This window comes from Mastigoproctus giganteus, chromosome 3, assembly GCF_048544385.1.
Source record: "Mastigoproctus giganteus isolate SK-2022 chromosome 3, ASM4854438v1, whole genome shotgun sequence".
Taxonomy (NCBI): Eukaryota; Metazoa; Arthropoda; class Arachnida; order Uropygi; family Thelyphonidae; genus Mastigoproctus; species Mastigoproctus giganteus.
The window spans coordinates 123471002-123486811 of NC_143577.1; the positions used below are offsets into that span (position 1 = coordinate 123471002).

The following is a 15810-nucleotide window of genomic DNA, read 5'->3' on the forward strand; positions in this document are numbered from 1 at the left end:
TTTTGTGACTGCATCATAGTATCCAATCAAGTTGGTCAGGCAAGACTTCCCCTTAACAAAACCATGCTGTGTCTGAGCTATAACTGAAGTCTTGTCTAAATGATCCTGCAGTGCTTCTTTAACCAGTGTCTCCATTAATTTTCCTGGAACAGAAGTTAAGCTCACAGGTCTATAATTACTTGTGTCAGCCTTTGATCCTCCTTTGTGAATTGGGGTCACATTTGCACATTTCCAGTCTATGGGTACCTCCCCTGAGTCCAAGGAAGCTCTCATAATTATGGCTAAGGGTTTGCTTACTTCCTTTGCTGCCTCCTTTAATATAACTGGATAGATCCCATCCACCCCGGGTGCCTTTCTTGTGTTTATCTTCAACAGTTTCTCCTCCACTTTACTCCCAGTTATTTCAAGATTCTGTAACTTACTGCTAGAGTTGAATACACCTCTGGCATTCCCCTCGCTGAATAACTCCTCATGTGTGAATGTCGATGCAAAATATTCATTTAGTTTGTTAGCCACCTGAGCAGGATCATCAACACTTGACCCATCAATATCAAGTGGACCAATCTGATTCATCCCTTTCCTTCTAGAGTTTACATAAGTAAAGAACTCTTTGCTGTTTTTCTTTGCATCCCTTGCCAAGGATTTCTCGTAATCTGCCTTCGCCTGCCTAACCTCCTTTGTGACTTGGTTGCATATCAACTTGTATCTATCATAGGCTTCTGTGTCATGTGTTAATTTGTAAGTATCCCATGCATTTTTCTTCTCTGCCATATGCCTCATTAGTTCATCTGACATCCATTTTGGCCTAAACCTTGAACAATATTTCTTAGTTGGTATGTAAAGCCTAGTAGCTTCCAAGATAAGTTCTTTGAATGCTTCCCATTTTGAATTTGCTGTTGGTAACATCATCAGTTGGTCCCACTGTATAGAATTTAAATACTGTCTCAGTCCATCATAGTCGCCTTTACGGAAGCAATAACCCTTCCCTTTACCCCTAATGGTAGTTACCTCTTTGAGTAAATCCTACTTCAGCACACTGTGATCACTGCCACCTAGTGGTTCATTTATCTGCAGATTCTTAATGCATGAAGAATCACTGCTGATAATCAAATCAAGAGTATTACTCCCTCTAGTTGCCTCCCGAACATGCTGATGTAGAAAACAATCATCCAATAAATCCACAAAAGCCCTGCTAGTGTGTGAGTATCCAGCCCCCAAATTCCAGTCAATATCTGGGAAATTAAAATCTCCCATTATAAGACACTCTGATTTACTGGCCCACTCTATTTCGCTGTACAGTTCCTTATTATACTCATCAGAGTCATTAGGCCTATAGCACACTCCTACTCTCAATTTTGATCTCCCAATGTTTATGTCACACCAAACTGACTCCACACTGCAATGTCCAGCGATGTTGACTGGCTTCACTTCCTTGGTTTTTATGTGTTTCTTAACTAATAGCATAACACCTCCCCCCTTCCTATCCTGTCTATCCTTTCTGTAGACGTTGTACTCCCCAAATTGCAGTTCCGCATCCCTTATATCTGTGTGACACCACGTCTCTGATATCCCAACAATATCTGCCTTCGATGTTTTGAGCAATACCTCAAATTCATCAAATATAATTACTTGTGTCACCATTTGATCCTCCTTTGTGAATTGGGATCACATTTGCCCATCTGAAGTCCACGGGTACCTCCCCTGAGTCCAAAGAAGCTCTCATAATTAAGGCTAAAGGTTTGCTTACCTCTTTTGCCACTTCCTTTAATATAACTGGATAGATCCCATCCACACGGCGTGCCTTTTTTATGTTTATCTTCAACAATTTCTCCTGCACTTTCCTCTCAGTTATTACAAAATCATCTAGCTCACTGCCAAGGTTTAATTCACATCTGGCATTCCCTTCCCCTCCCTGAATAACTCCTCATGTGTGAATATACATGGAAAATATTCATTTAGTTTGTTAGTCACCTGAGCAGGATCATCAACAGTTGAACCAGCAATATCCAGTGGACAAATCTGATTCATCCCCTTCCCTCTAGAGTTTACATAGGTGAAGAACTCTTTGCTGTTTTTCTTTGCATCCTTTACCAAAGATTTCTCATAATCTCTCTTTGCCTGCCTAATCTCCTTTGTGACTTGATTACAGACCATCTTATATCTATCATAGGCTTCCATGAAACCCATTAATTTATGTGTATTGTATCCCATGCATTTTTCTTCTCTGTGACATGTCTCATTAGTTCATCTGACATCCATTTAGGCTTAAACCTTGAACAATATTTCTTAGTTGGTATGTAAACCTAGTAGCTTCAAAGATAAGTTCTTTGAATGCTTCCCATTTTGAATTTGCTGTTGGTAACATCATCAGTTGGTCCCACCGTATAGAATTTAAATACTGTCTCAGACCACCGTAGTCACCTTTATGAAAGAAAAAACCCTTTACCCCTGATGATAGTTACCTCTTTGAGTAAATCCCACTTCAGCACACTGTGATCACTGTCACTTAGTAGTTCCATTATCTGGAGATTCTTAATGCATGAAGAATCACTACTGATAATCAAATCAAGTATATTGCTCCCTCTAGTTGCCTCCCGAACATGCTGATGTAGAAAACAGTCATCCAATAAATACACAAAAGCCTTGCTATTGTGTGAATGACTAACCCACAAATTCCAGTCAATATCGGAAATTAAAATCCCCTATTGTAAGACTCTCTGATTTACTGACCCACTCTATTTCTCTGTACAGTTTCTTATCATACTCATCAGAGTCATTAGGCCTGTAACACACTCCTACTCTCAATTTTGATCTAACAATGTTTATGTCACACCAAACTTACTCGACACTGCACTGTCCAGCGATGTCAACTAGCTTCACTTCCTTGGATTTTATGTGTTGCTTAATTAATAGCATAACCCCTCCTCACTTCCTATCTTGTCTAGGCTTCCTGTACACATTTTACTCCCCAAATTCTAGTTCTGCATTCCTTATATCTGTGTGAAATCATGTCTCTCATATATCCCAACAATATCTGCCTTTGCTGTTTTGAGCAATACCTCAGATTCATCAAATTTATTTACCAAACTCCTAGCATTGGCATACACGCAAGTATACATGCACCTGTTCCTATTCTTAGCTACCCTAACACAACCCATGTGTTTACTTGTACCCCAATGACTCCCAGCAGTCTCTGAAATGCCCTGCATCTTGTTGTCCAGGCAGCTGCTGATTCCAATAGAAGCAGTGCAAGAATCACTTTCACCTCTACTGTTAATATATTAGTCCTTGTATCCCCCCCTCGAAGCTGGCAGTTTTCTGTCCCATCTATCACTGCTTTGATAGCATCAGCAAATATTCTTGCACCCTTTCTATTTAAGTGCATCCCATCCCCCTAGAGGCAGTCTCTCCTGTTAACAAGGACAGACCAGGCTGAAAAAAATTCTATCCCTTGAGCTTTGCACAATCTTTCCAGGGCCGAATTGATCGACAAGAGTCTCCTCATATACTCCCTCCTATCATGTCTGGGCAGAATTGCAGACACTTTGAAATTCAACCCTAATTCACGGCTTTTTTTTTCAACAGAGACCTGTACTTTTTAAGTAATTCCACCGGTCCGGTCTCATACTCTTAATATCATTAGTGCCAACGTGTGCAACAATATCACCTTTTGTGCCCTTAAAAGATGATATATGCTCTGCAACGTCATCAATCTTTGCCTCTGGCAGACATACCGTGGTCCTGTTCCACCTACCCTTTTTTACATACCATGGTCCCTGTTTTCCTGGCAATAGAGTCACCAACAACTGCTAGTTAATATATAGAGTTAATATAGTTAACATAGAGTCACCAACCAACAATTACTAGTTGTTGGTGACTCTATGTTTTACACACATTCAGAAACAATCTTTTTTTCTTACTTGCATTACATACTCTCCTTAGAGTTTCTTTAAGAAACTCTAAGAATCTCCTTAGAATTACAGATTAGCACAGTATTTTCTGCATAACAAAGGTTGTTTTCCTTCAGTCCTCCAATTTTGATGCCAGTCTCTAAAACTTCCAAAACTTCACGCATGATATCTTTGGCACAAAGATTAAAAAGGTGAGGTGACAAAATACAGCCATGCCTGACACCGTTACCTATTGTGAAAAAGTCCTTGTTTCCCATGTTTTGTTCTCTCAGTTCCTTCCTGTTTCTGGTACAGTAGCTTAATCTGCCGAATTATGTGGATTGGGAAACCCATAATAGTCATAATTTCCCATAGTTTCTCATATTGAACACATCAAATGCTTTTGCATAATCTATAAAACACAAAATGACTGGAACATTCAATTCTTTGCATTTTTCAATAAATAATCAGTCGTAGGCTTAAGATCTGATCTCTGGTTCATCTACCCCTTCTGAAACCTGTTTGCTCTTCTGCCATTTTTTCTTCTTCAAGTTTTCTTGAGATTCTGTTTAATATGATTTTGAGAAGAATCTTGCGAGTGTGAGAAATTAGGCTAATAGTCCTGTAATTTGAGCAAATTTTCTTATCTCTCCTTTTTTTGGTAAGGGAATGAAAATTGATTTCTTCCAATCTAATGGCCACCATCCAGCTTCCCAAATTTTTACAATCGTTTTGTGAAAAAACTCGGCACCCTTCACACCTTGTAGCTTTAATCAATTCCAGGTGACTTGCCACACGTTAGTACTCTGATGGCTTTTTCGACTTCTTCCTTCAGTGGAACTGGTTCATAATCACACTCTTGAAAGGGGGTGGCAGATAATTTGTGCAAGCAGGTGCTCGGAAATGCTGCTCACAATATTCTTTCCACCTTCCTTTGATTGTGTTCTCCTCTGTTCAAATTTTTCCTTTGGAGTTCTTAATTACATTGTTTTGCTCAGAACTTATCTCTTAAGGATTTAATTACATCTTACATCTTTTTAGTGTTGTTTCATTTGTTGTGGTATTCAATTTCTTTGCACTTTTGATTGATATAATCCTGTTTGTCCTGGCTTAAACAGCACTTGATGACTTTGCTTAGTTCGTGAAACTCTTTGTTTCCTTGTACACTTAAAATTTAATGCTTTTGTTTTTTTGCCAAGATTTGGAAATTCCTATAAGGTTTTTAATGCTAAATGACCCGTATATATGTAACTTAGATTTGTAATTAATTTCATGATTATCTTGCATCTATATTCACACGTTAGGAGTTATTAAGGGAGGAAAATTCCAGATATTTATCAAATTGTAACAGGGTGCTTAATGATTTTATAATAACTGAGAGCAAAGTGGAGAAGAAATTATTGAAGTCACCTGGGGTGGATGGGATCTATCCAGTTATATTAAAGAAGGCAGCAAAGGAAGTAAACAAACCCTTAGCCATAATTATGAGAGCATCCTTAGACTCAGGGGAAGTCCCCATGGACTGCAGATGTGCAAATGTATCCCCAATTCACAAAAGTGGATCTACGGATGACACGAGTAATTGCAGACCAGTTAGTTAACTTCTGTTCTGGGAAAAATAATGGAGTCACTGGTTAAAGATGTATTGCAGGATCATCTAGACCAGGCTGCAGTAATAATTCAGACACAGCACAGATTTGTTAAGGGAAAGTCTTGTCTGACAAATTTGAATGGATACTGTGATGTGGTTACAAAGGATATTGACTAATGCAAAGTACTGGTGACATGGTATTATTATGGACCTTTATCATCTAGGACTAAGGGATCATCTCCCTCAGATAATTCAGAATTTCCTATGCCACCGCTTTTTTCAGGTCCACTATCAGAACGTACCATCTACATCCGATATTCAGGAAGAAGAAGTACTACAGGGATCTATATTCAGCACAACGTTATTTGCAATTCTAGTCAACAGCATAACCAGAGACATCCCCAAAACTTATATGTATGCCAATGACCTCGCCGCCATCTCTTGCCAGTTGCAAAACATGAGCATCATTGAATGTCAAATCCAAATTGCCATTAACAGAATTTAATCCTGGATGTCACACAACGGATATTGACTCACTGAACAGAAGTCTACCACCACTCACTTTTGTAAGCAACGTGCTCTCCACTCCCATCCGCCGATCGGGCTAGCCGGGTGGGTAAAGTGCCTACCTAGCAACCCAAAGGTCGCGGGTTTGAATCCCACCTTGGGCTTGGATCAAAGTACTGCAAAAACCTTGGGAGGTGCATTACGGCCACAGAAGCCAATGTGCCAACAACTACTACCTACCACTCCCATCCTGAACTACATCTAAACAATAATCTGATGCCAGTAGTCTATGCAGGTAGCACAGTGGTATCGCCACTGTCCTCCCCACACCGGGTGGAAAAGGCCCGGGTTCAAATCATGTTGATGATGCGAGAAACTTTAGTGGGCTTTTTTCACTCCGTGGCTGAGTTAGTCAGTCTCAGGCATAGACAGCAAGGTTTTTTCCCCAAAAACTAGGGTTTTTTGTCCAGAAAAACAGACAAATCGACCAGAGAACACACACAATTTACAATCATAATACATATATGGATTTATGTAAGAGATTACGGGTGGCCCTAATATAATAATTTAAATTTGAATTTGACCAGTAGTAAACAGCATCAGATTTCTGGGCCTGATATTAGATAGTAAGCTTAATTTCCAAGCATATATCACATATGCTTGGAACTTCTTTTCTAATACAGTTGAACATGCATCGGTCAGTCTCATCCATCATGGGGAGCTGATCGGTACTCGTTACTTCACCTCTACAAGTCTCCGATCCATTCACAGTTAGATTATGATTCTCCCATATATGACTCAGCTAGGAAAAGCACGTTAAAACGGCTAAATGTCATCCAGCACAGTGCTCTGAGGACTGCACTTGGAGCATTCAAGACTTCTCCAATGCAAAGTCTTTATATTAAAGCCCACGATCCTCCATTATATCTTCATAGGAAAACAGTATTGCTTTTCTCCACTTCTAAGATCCAGAGTCTTCCATCACACCCCAGTTGGGAATATCATTATCACACTTGGTGGGATTATTTCTATGAGAATAAGCCACATGAAAATTGACCTGCCTCACTCAGGATCAAAGATCTTATTCAAAGATGAAATATCGATTTAGCTGATATTTTTCAGAACACAACTGTACCTGTTCCACCTTGGATATGCGTTTCTGCCTCCCATGATACACATTTTCTCCAGTGGGGAAGAATGTCATACCTCCCTACAACATAGGACAGTTGCACTCAGCTCATGCTACTCTTAACTCTCCCATGCCTGTAAAATATATACCGACGGATCGAAAACTGACAGTATGGTAGGTGCTGCAGCTGTTTTTCCTTCATGTACAATTATAGCCACCACACTACCATTAGCATGCAGTGTCTTCACTGCTGAACTGTATGAAGTTAGCATGTTAGCACTTAGTAAGATTATTGAACTTTCCATCTCACCTTCAATAATTTACACTGATTCTCTCAGTGCTATCTATGCCAAAAGGAAGAATTTCTCCCCTTCTCATCCTACATTGAAACACATTCATTCCCAGCTATTCTCCTGCAGCATGTCCAGTCAGTCAATCAGCTTTTGCTGGATCCCTGGCCATTCTGGCATTCCAGAAAAAGAAGGTATTGACTTTGCCATTAAATATCCTCAACCTGCTATCCCACAACAACATTGAATTCCTTACACTGATTATAAGCCTGTTATTCGCAAAGCATGTTACGACAACTGGTCACAGATCTGGAAAAGTAACATCAACAATAAACTTTACCAGATAAAACAAGAACCAAATTTGTGGCTCTCTGGCTTCTGAGAAAACAGACAAGAGGAAGTGGTGTTGGCAAGGCTGAGAATTGGACATACGCATGATACACATCTCTTCCTGTTTTTGGAAGAAAACCCACACCAGTGCTCATCCTGAAACAGTCAGCTTATGATCTGCCATTTTCTGCTTGATTGGCCCTTATATTCAAACATCTGGTCAAAGACTTTTCAATCAGTTTCCAGGCTTAATGTATCACATAATTTATCTCATACACTAGGAAACAATTCAAATGTCCTGTAAATATACTTAAAACGATAAATTATATGCAAGAGTATAAAATTTAACAACTAGAAGGTCATGTAATTAAACTATGAATAGCCAAAATTTGGCCTCACTAGCCCATGTGTCATTAAACCCAATAACAACAACAATATCCTTTGCCAAAGATGTCTCGTAATCTGCCTCGCCTGCCTAACTTCCTTTGCGACTTGATTATTATTATTATTATTATTAGCTACATGGTGCAAGGAAGCCTGAGGCTTATGCTGCACCAGCCAAAAAAAAAAAAAAAATTCCCTGAGTTACCCTGAGAGAGCGAGAGAGAGAGAGAGAGAGAGAGAGAGAGAGAGAGAGAGAGAGTTAAAAGTAAATCGGAATCACCAAGAAAGAGAAGAATGATGATATCCAGCTCAGGACCCTGACTGTGCCAAGCCCATACTCACCAGATGAGAGCCCCTGGGGTTACACACAACTTTTATCTACCATAGGTTTCTGTGTCACCTGTTAATTTATGTGTATACCATGCATTTTTCTTCTCTGCCACATGTCTCATTAGTCCATCTGACATCCACTTAGGCCTAAACCCAGAGCAGTATTTCTTAATCGGTATGAAAAGACTAGTAGCTTCCAAGATTAATTCTTTGAATAAATTGCGTAGTAAAAGGATGATTTCTGATTGCAGCATGTATTCAGACTGCTTTGGAAGAGAGAGCGGATATTACAGAAGCCAATTCAAAAGAACAGTGCCTATGGAAGTATCTATAGAAAGGGCATGCAGCAGAAACAGAATAACCACAAGACAGAGAGGATTTTTTTTTTTTTTTTTTTTCTTAAATGATAACCCCAAATACGAGAGGTATTAGAACCTATAGTACTTAGTACCGTGCTTGGGCTGGAGGTTGAGAAGACAAAAGAAGATATTTGTTGACATTAGACTTGAACTTCTGTAATTTTTAAGAAATACATATGAAGAAATGTTGTTCCAAAAAATGACAATTGAATGAATAAACGAAGAAGATGAGAAGTTGGTTCTGTGAATTTGAAGTTGGACAGTAAATGAATGTCGGCTGGTGGCGGCACATGTTCGGACTGTTTTGAAAGAGAGAATGGGAATTATAGAAGCCAATTCAGAAGAACACTGCCCATGGAAGTATCTGTAGAAAAGGCATGCAGCAGAAACAGTACATCTATGAGACAGCGAGTGGAGAGACTCTGTTAGAGAGGAGTCATTAATTAACCTAACTGCCTTCTTCTGAATGGAATCTACAAGCCTGAGAGATGTTTTGGGGGCACCACCCTGGATGTGGGAACAATATTCCATGATAGGGCAGATTTGCGATTTGTACAGAGTGAACAGCTGTTTGCAAGAAAAGTAAAGCCGAAAACGAAAGAGAAACCAAGGTTTTTAGATGCAGAGGAAGCAATATTTGCAATGTGCTTGTGCCAAGAAAGATTAGAAGTCAGGGTAATCCCCAAAAGAGATATATCATTTTGCCTAGAAATCGGAGTATCACCAAGGATAAGCATAGGAGCAGAAGAATCCTTTTTGCGATATATAAGACAATATTGAGTTTTAGAAGGATTCAAATCAACTACTGTATTTTCCGGCTTATAAGATGCACCCTAGTTTTGTTCACATATTTTGGAAAAAATAATAACGCTTCTATTATCCTTCGATACTGTTTACGGTGACACTAAGAAGCGATCTTTTACCGACTGATGTAAACAAATGTGGCGACATGGCGTGATACGGGATGTAATCAGGGGGTAGGTATTAAAAATAAATTAAATGGAGTTACATTTACTTTTTTAAATTTTTTTTTAAATGGACTTACAACATGGAGTTATTATTCAATTCAAAAAACACAAGAAATTTTTAAAAATATTTATTTGTTCTAAAGATTATGAAATGTCTGACATTTTCATTTATCCTTAAACCCTAAAAAGCCGTTACTGAAATCATCATAATATTCAATGTCACCATCATCCACGTTATGAGCGATCTCTGAGTCAGATGAATCTGTTCCTCATACAAAATCGCCTTCCGTGCCATCAAGAGCATTGGTTATGCCACACTTCTTAAACGATCGTATTATTGTCTCCATTTTAATTTCATTCCAAGCATTTTTGACCCACTGGCAAACCTGTACAATGGTAGGTCTTTTGATGCACCCTGTTGATGTTAGTTCATGCTGTGGGAGCATCATCCATTTATTCCATTCTTCACGCATGTAGTCCTTGAAAGGCTTATTTATTGATACATCCAGGGGTTGGAATTGACCCGTTAACCCGCCAGGAATTACAGCCATTTGCGTGTTTAAACTTTTTACTCTTATCTTAGTACAATTAGTTATGTGAGACTGGAACTGATCCCACACGAGAAGCGACGGCTTCTTCCGAAGTCCACCAGGACGGCATGACCACACCTTTGTGGTGACTTGGAGCTTTCTTAGCATTAAGATTCGTCAAAATCCTTCTGACATCCTTTTGACAGAAGACCACAGGAGACATTGTATGGAGCATGTTGCGAATGATGGGAAGTGTTTTACTAAGATCATTAATACTGGAATTGGAAGAAAAACAGAATGCTAGCAGGTCAGCTATATCCTGGTTGAAATGACAATAGAACCGTCTGGTTTTGACAGAGGCGGGAGCAGAGATGAGCAAAAGTTGAGGCCAATATCTCTGGCATATGACCAAAATGCTTGGTTACCATTGGGGCAAGAATCAAGTTTTCTACGTTTAGCCTGTTCGAAATCTAGTGTGGACTGATTGATAACTGCTTTACAATTGTTGTGAGCTTTGGTGTAGGCAGAAAATAAAACTGAAGAATTGGAAATAAGCCAATTATGATATGCAACATTCTTCTCTTGAACAGCCTTAGCACATTTATTGGAAAACCAAGGTATAGATAAAGGAAGAGATTTTAAAGTGGAGTGTAGAATAAAGGATACCATTCCTACAAGAATAATTTCATTGACCCAATCTGAGCAAACGTTGACATAAGAAGTTTTGAAACAGTAATCCAACCAAGGAAAAGAAGAACAGAAATCTCGTAGGTCATCCCATTTTGCATTCTTTTAATGCCAAAGAGCACAAGGTTGGGAATAGTCATGAGATAATAGCTCCATTGGAGAAGAGATAATCACCAAGTTGTGATCTGAGGTGTTTAAAGGACCACTCACTTCAACCATGTGAAGGGTTGTAGTGAGTGGTTAAAAACAAGAAGGGTTGTTTGTGAGAAAAAAGATTAAGCATGTTGGCTGTATGGTTAGGTTTATGTGGTATTCTGGTAAATAAATGAACAATCTGTGTGAGATCATTAGTAATTGCAAAAGCCTCACCATCTCGACCATCTGCGTCTGTGTGACTGGAGAACGGATGCCAGCTGGAGTGGTGAACATTAAAATCACCATGGAAAATTACCTCAGTGTTAGGAAAGTTGGACTGCAAAAAGTCAAGTTGCAAAATGAGGAAGTCAAAGAGCTGGAAGTGATTATTGTAGTTGAGAAAGCGGTAGAGACAACAGATGAATTTGACAGAATGAGATTATTTGGTTTATTTTAGGAGCAATAGCAACTAAGGCCATATTGCTCCGGGGTTATGCGGTGGTCATTCCATGACCTTTCCACATTCTCCGTATTTGGTGGTCACAGACTCGAACCCCGGTCTAATCAAGAAGCGTGTGCTACGCTCTGCTGCACCTTCCCACTTAGCTACAGAGGCACCCAGAATAAGGTAGATTGATTTTAAGCCAGAGAAGATTAAAAAGAGGAGATTTCAAATTACCTAGTCTCTGACACATAGAATATCAGAATGGACATATGCACAAGTACCGCCTTTGAGTGAAAGAAATTGGGCAACTGAGATGAGCAGGGTTTTGGCAAACTGTAATGGAGTTTGGCAGACTGTAAATGGAAATGAACATCATTGAGATTAGAACTGAGACCACTTATATTTGTAAACGAACTAGGAAGTGTTTGTGAGGTATAGATTTTTCCGCAGATAAGCTTTCTCTATTAGTTTGACAATTCATGGTAGTATTGCACCAGTGTATTCAATAGTAAGAAAAAGTGTGGGGGGGGGCACATGCTGCATGAAGTAATGACATTTTTGGTTATGGCATACATCTGGTAAGAATATATCCTGATCCTTAATATAAAGTGACCTTGACAATGCCCCCCCCAACACTACTCGGACTTCTTTCAATCACTATCTGGCAGAGTAGAGGTAGCAAGATTATACATTAGCTTATTTGGATGCTTCCTAGAGAGTTACCAATAGGTTCGATCTGGTGTACTAGCAGTTGGCTAGCGAACACCATTTTAGAGCTGTATCTTCGAAATATAAAGAAGTTTGAATCTCGCCATAGTGTTCATCATAATCTCAAAAGTCATCAGTCATACTGCATGATGGGGGAGATACGGACTTGGCTCTGGTGGCTAAACATGGGTTCCACCACTTCAAGGCTTCAATAAGCAAAGTGGTAGTATTTCTACCGGTTGATGAGAGTCATCTACTACCTAGTATTGCCTGGTAACACAGAGGGGTGGCATTCCTCCATGTGGTGTGGGTGCCACACCTCATCCCCTCCTTACATTGGTTCACACCTGGGTAGTCACCTACAGTGGGCTTGTGCATGGAGGATATACCCAGGATTACTAACAGTCCCACTCGTGAAGTTGCAAGCAGAGGATTTGGCTTTCACAGACTGTCCGGACTTCGCTGAAATTGGGTTCACCTGACTTGAGTGTCACCCGAATATCAGTTCCATCAGCATTTTAGACTCCCAGGATACAAGCACAGCTTGTCTGGTTTATTTGAGAGAATGTGTGCGACAACCTCAAGGACCAGTGGAGAGACTCTGTTACAGATGAGTCATAAATTCACCTAACTGTACTCTTTTGAATGGAATCCAGAAGCCTGAGAGAGGTTTTGGAGCACCAACCCAAAACATCTGTCAGGCATGCGAACAATATTCCATGGTAAGGCAGAATTGTGATTTTTAAAGGGTGAACAGCTGTTTGGAAGAAAAGTATCGCCAAGAGTGAAAGAGAAAAATCTTTCCCAGATTTTTAGCTGCAAATTAAGCACTATTTCTAATGTGCTTATTACAAAAGAGATTAAAAGTCAGAGTGTTTCGCAATAGAGAAATATGACCTTGCCTAGAAATTACGGTGTCATCATAGATAAGGACCTTTCCTCGCATCAAGATTCGTCAAAATCCTTTCTACATCCTTTTGATCGAAAAATAGAGTGTACTGGGAATGGTAGGAGGTGGTTTACCAAGGTCATTAATACACGAATTTTAAGAAAAGTAGGATGCTAAGGAGGTCAGCTTTATCTTTGGCTGAAGTGGCAAAAAAACCATCTGGTCTTGTCTTGACAGAGGTGGGAATACAGATAGGCAAAAGTTGCAGCCAATAGCTTTGGCAAGAGACCAGAATGTTCAACCGCCCTTTGGACAAGAAGCAAGTTTTCTACTCTTAGCCTGTTTGAAATCTAGTTCGGATTGGTTAATAACTGCTTTACAATTGTTTCGAGCTTTTGTGTAGGCAGAAAATGAACCTGGAGATTTTGATACAAGCCAATTATGATGTGCGACATCCTTATCTTGAACAGCCTTACCACATTTATTGGAAAACCAAAGTTTAGATAAAGGTAGAGATTTCAAGGTGGAGTGTGGAATAAAGCATTTCATCCCTACAAGAACAATTTGAGCAAACGTTGACATCAGAAGATTTATAACAGTAATCCAACCAAGGGAAAGAAGGAAAGAAATCTCGCAAATCATCCCTTTTTTCATTCTTGTGGTGCCAAACAACATGAAGTTCAGAATGGCCATGAGGAAAAGGCTCCATTGGAGAAGAGACCATCAGAAAGTTGTGATCTCAGGTGCCTAGAGGACCAATCACCTCGACCAAATATTGAATGGTTGTCTGTAAGAAAAAGATCAAGATGTTGGATTTGTGGTTATGATTTTCTGGTATTCTGGTAGGTAAATGAGCAATCTGAGCAAGATCATTAGTAATTGCAAGAGCCTTCGGATATCGACAATCTGGGTCCATGTGACTAGAAAATGGACGCGAGCTGGAATTGTGAATATTAAAATAACCATGGAAAATTACTTTGAAAGTTAGACTGGAAAAAGTCAAGTTTAAAAGAGAGGAAGTCAAAGAGATCCGAGTGATTAGTGGAGTTGGGAGAACAATAACAGCAATGGATAAATTTGACAGAATGTGGTAAAAAGATTTTAAGCCAGAATCACCTTTGACACAAAAGGAATCATACAACAAATTGGACATCTGAGATAAGCAGTGGTTGAATCATCCAATAACAGGGATTCTTTTAGTAAAAAGTACATGGGATTTGGCAGACTGTAAGTGGAAACGGACATCGTTGAGATTAGAACTGGGACCACATATATCTGTGAGATGAATGAGGAGGTGTTTGGGAGGTTGAGATCTTTTTGCAGATAGGTTTGTTCTTTTAGTTTTAAAATTCGTGGTGTATTCAGAAATAATAAAATGTGGAAAGAACATGCTCTATGAAGTAATGAAATTTTTGGATATGGCATACAATTGGCAAGAATATACCCGGCTCCTTGGCATAAGGTGGCATCTACATTGCCACCTTATGCCAAGGTGGCAATGTAGATGCTTGGATTCCCTCCTGTCGTTATCCAGCAGAGTAGAGGCAGTGAGATTATACACTAGCTGATCCGGAATGCTCCTAAGAGTTACCAGTAGGTTAGGTCCGGTGGTCTGTCTGTCTAGTGGACGGCCTGTGAACACCGTTTTTGAGCTGTACCCTCGAAATGTAAAGAAGATTGGATATCGCCATGATGTCCATCATAACATTGACATTGACAAATGTAAAGTACTGCATATGGGAAGCAGTATCCCCAGAGTAACGTATCAACTTTGTGGTACTAACCTGATGGTAGTAGAGATCAAAAAGGGCCTGGGGGCTAATTTTGCAGTCAGATATGAAGTCTTCTGAGCAATGCAGACAGTCTGCAAAAGTAGCTCATGGTGTCTTGTCATTGATATACAGGAACTTTTTATAGCAGGGATAAGGATGTGATTATTTCTTTTTTGGCCGATGCTGTATAAGCTTGCTTTCTTGCATCATATGCCTTTATTGATACCAAACCCCAAAAAACATCAATCATACTTCATGATAGAAGAGATGGGGGTTGCTGGATCTTTGCTCTGGAGACTAAACATGGATTCCACTACTTCAAACCTCCAATAAGCAAAGTAGTGGTATTGCACTGGTAGATGACTAGACGGTAGATGTAACTATTGTTTGGTAACACAGAGGGGCAGCATTCCTCTGTGTGGTGTGGACCCCACACCTTGACCTTTGCTTACATTGTTTCTCACCTGGTTGGTCACCCCCAGTATGCTAAGAGCCATATTTCAGGACTTGCACATGGATATTATATTCCGGGTTTCTGACAGTCCCACAGAAAAGCTGCAAGCAGAGGATTTTTTACTGTCACAGACCATCCAGACTTCACTAAAATTGTGTACACATGACTTGAGTGTCATCCAAATATCAGTTCCATCAGCGTTTTAGACTCCCAGGTAGCAAGCTGAGCTTGGATACCTGAGAGAATGTCTGTGACAACCACAAGCACCATTGTTTCTGGTTTTCTTGAATGGTATCTGTGAGGGAATAGAAGGTGCTTTTCTGAAATTTAGAAATGATATGAAGGTAAGGCTGAATTCCTGCAGATTCATTTAGATGGACTCCGTAGGTGATTGGAAATTCTGCAGTTAAAT

General features: G+C 39.7%; 1 protein-coding gene across 1 annotated transcript in view; it reads left to right on the forward strand.

The window, feature by feature from the left end:
• LOC150088255 (intermembrane lipid transfer protein VPS13A-like) overlaps positions 1-15810 on the forward strand; it is a 3009916-nt gene that overhangs the window by 2141393 nt on the left and 852713 nt on the right. The gene's annotated exons all lie outside the window — the stretch shown is intronic.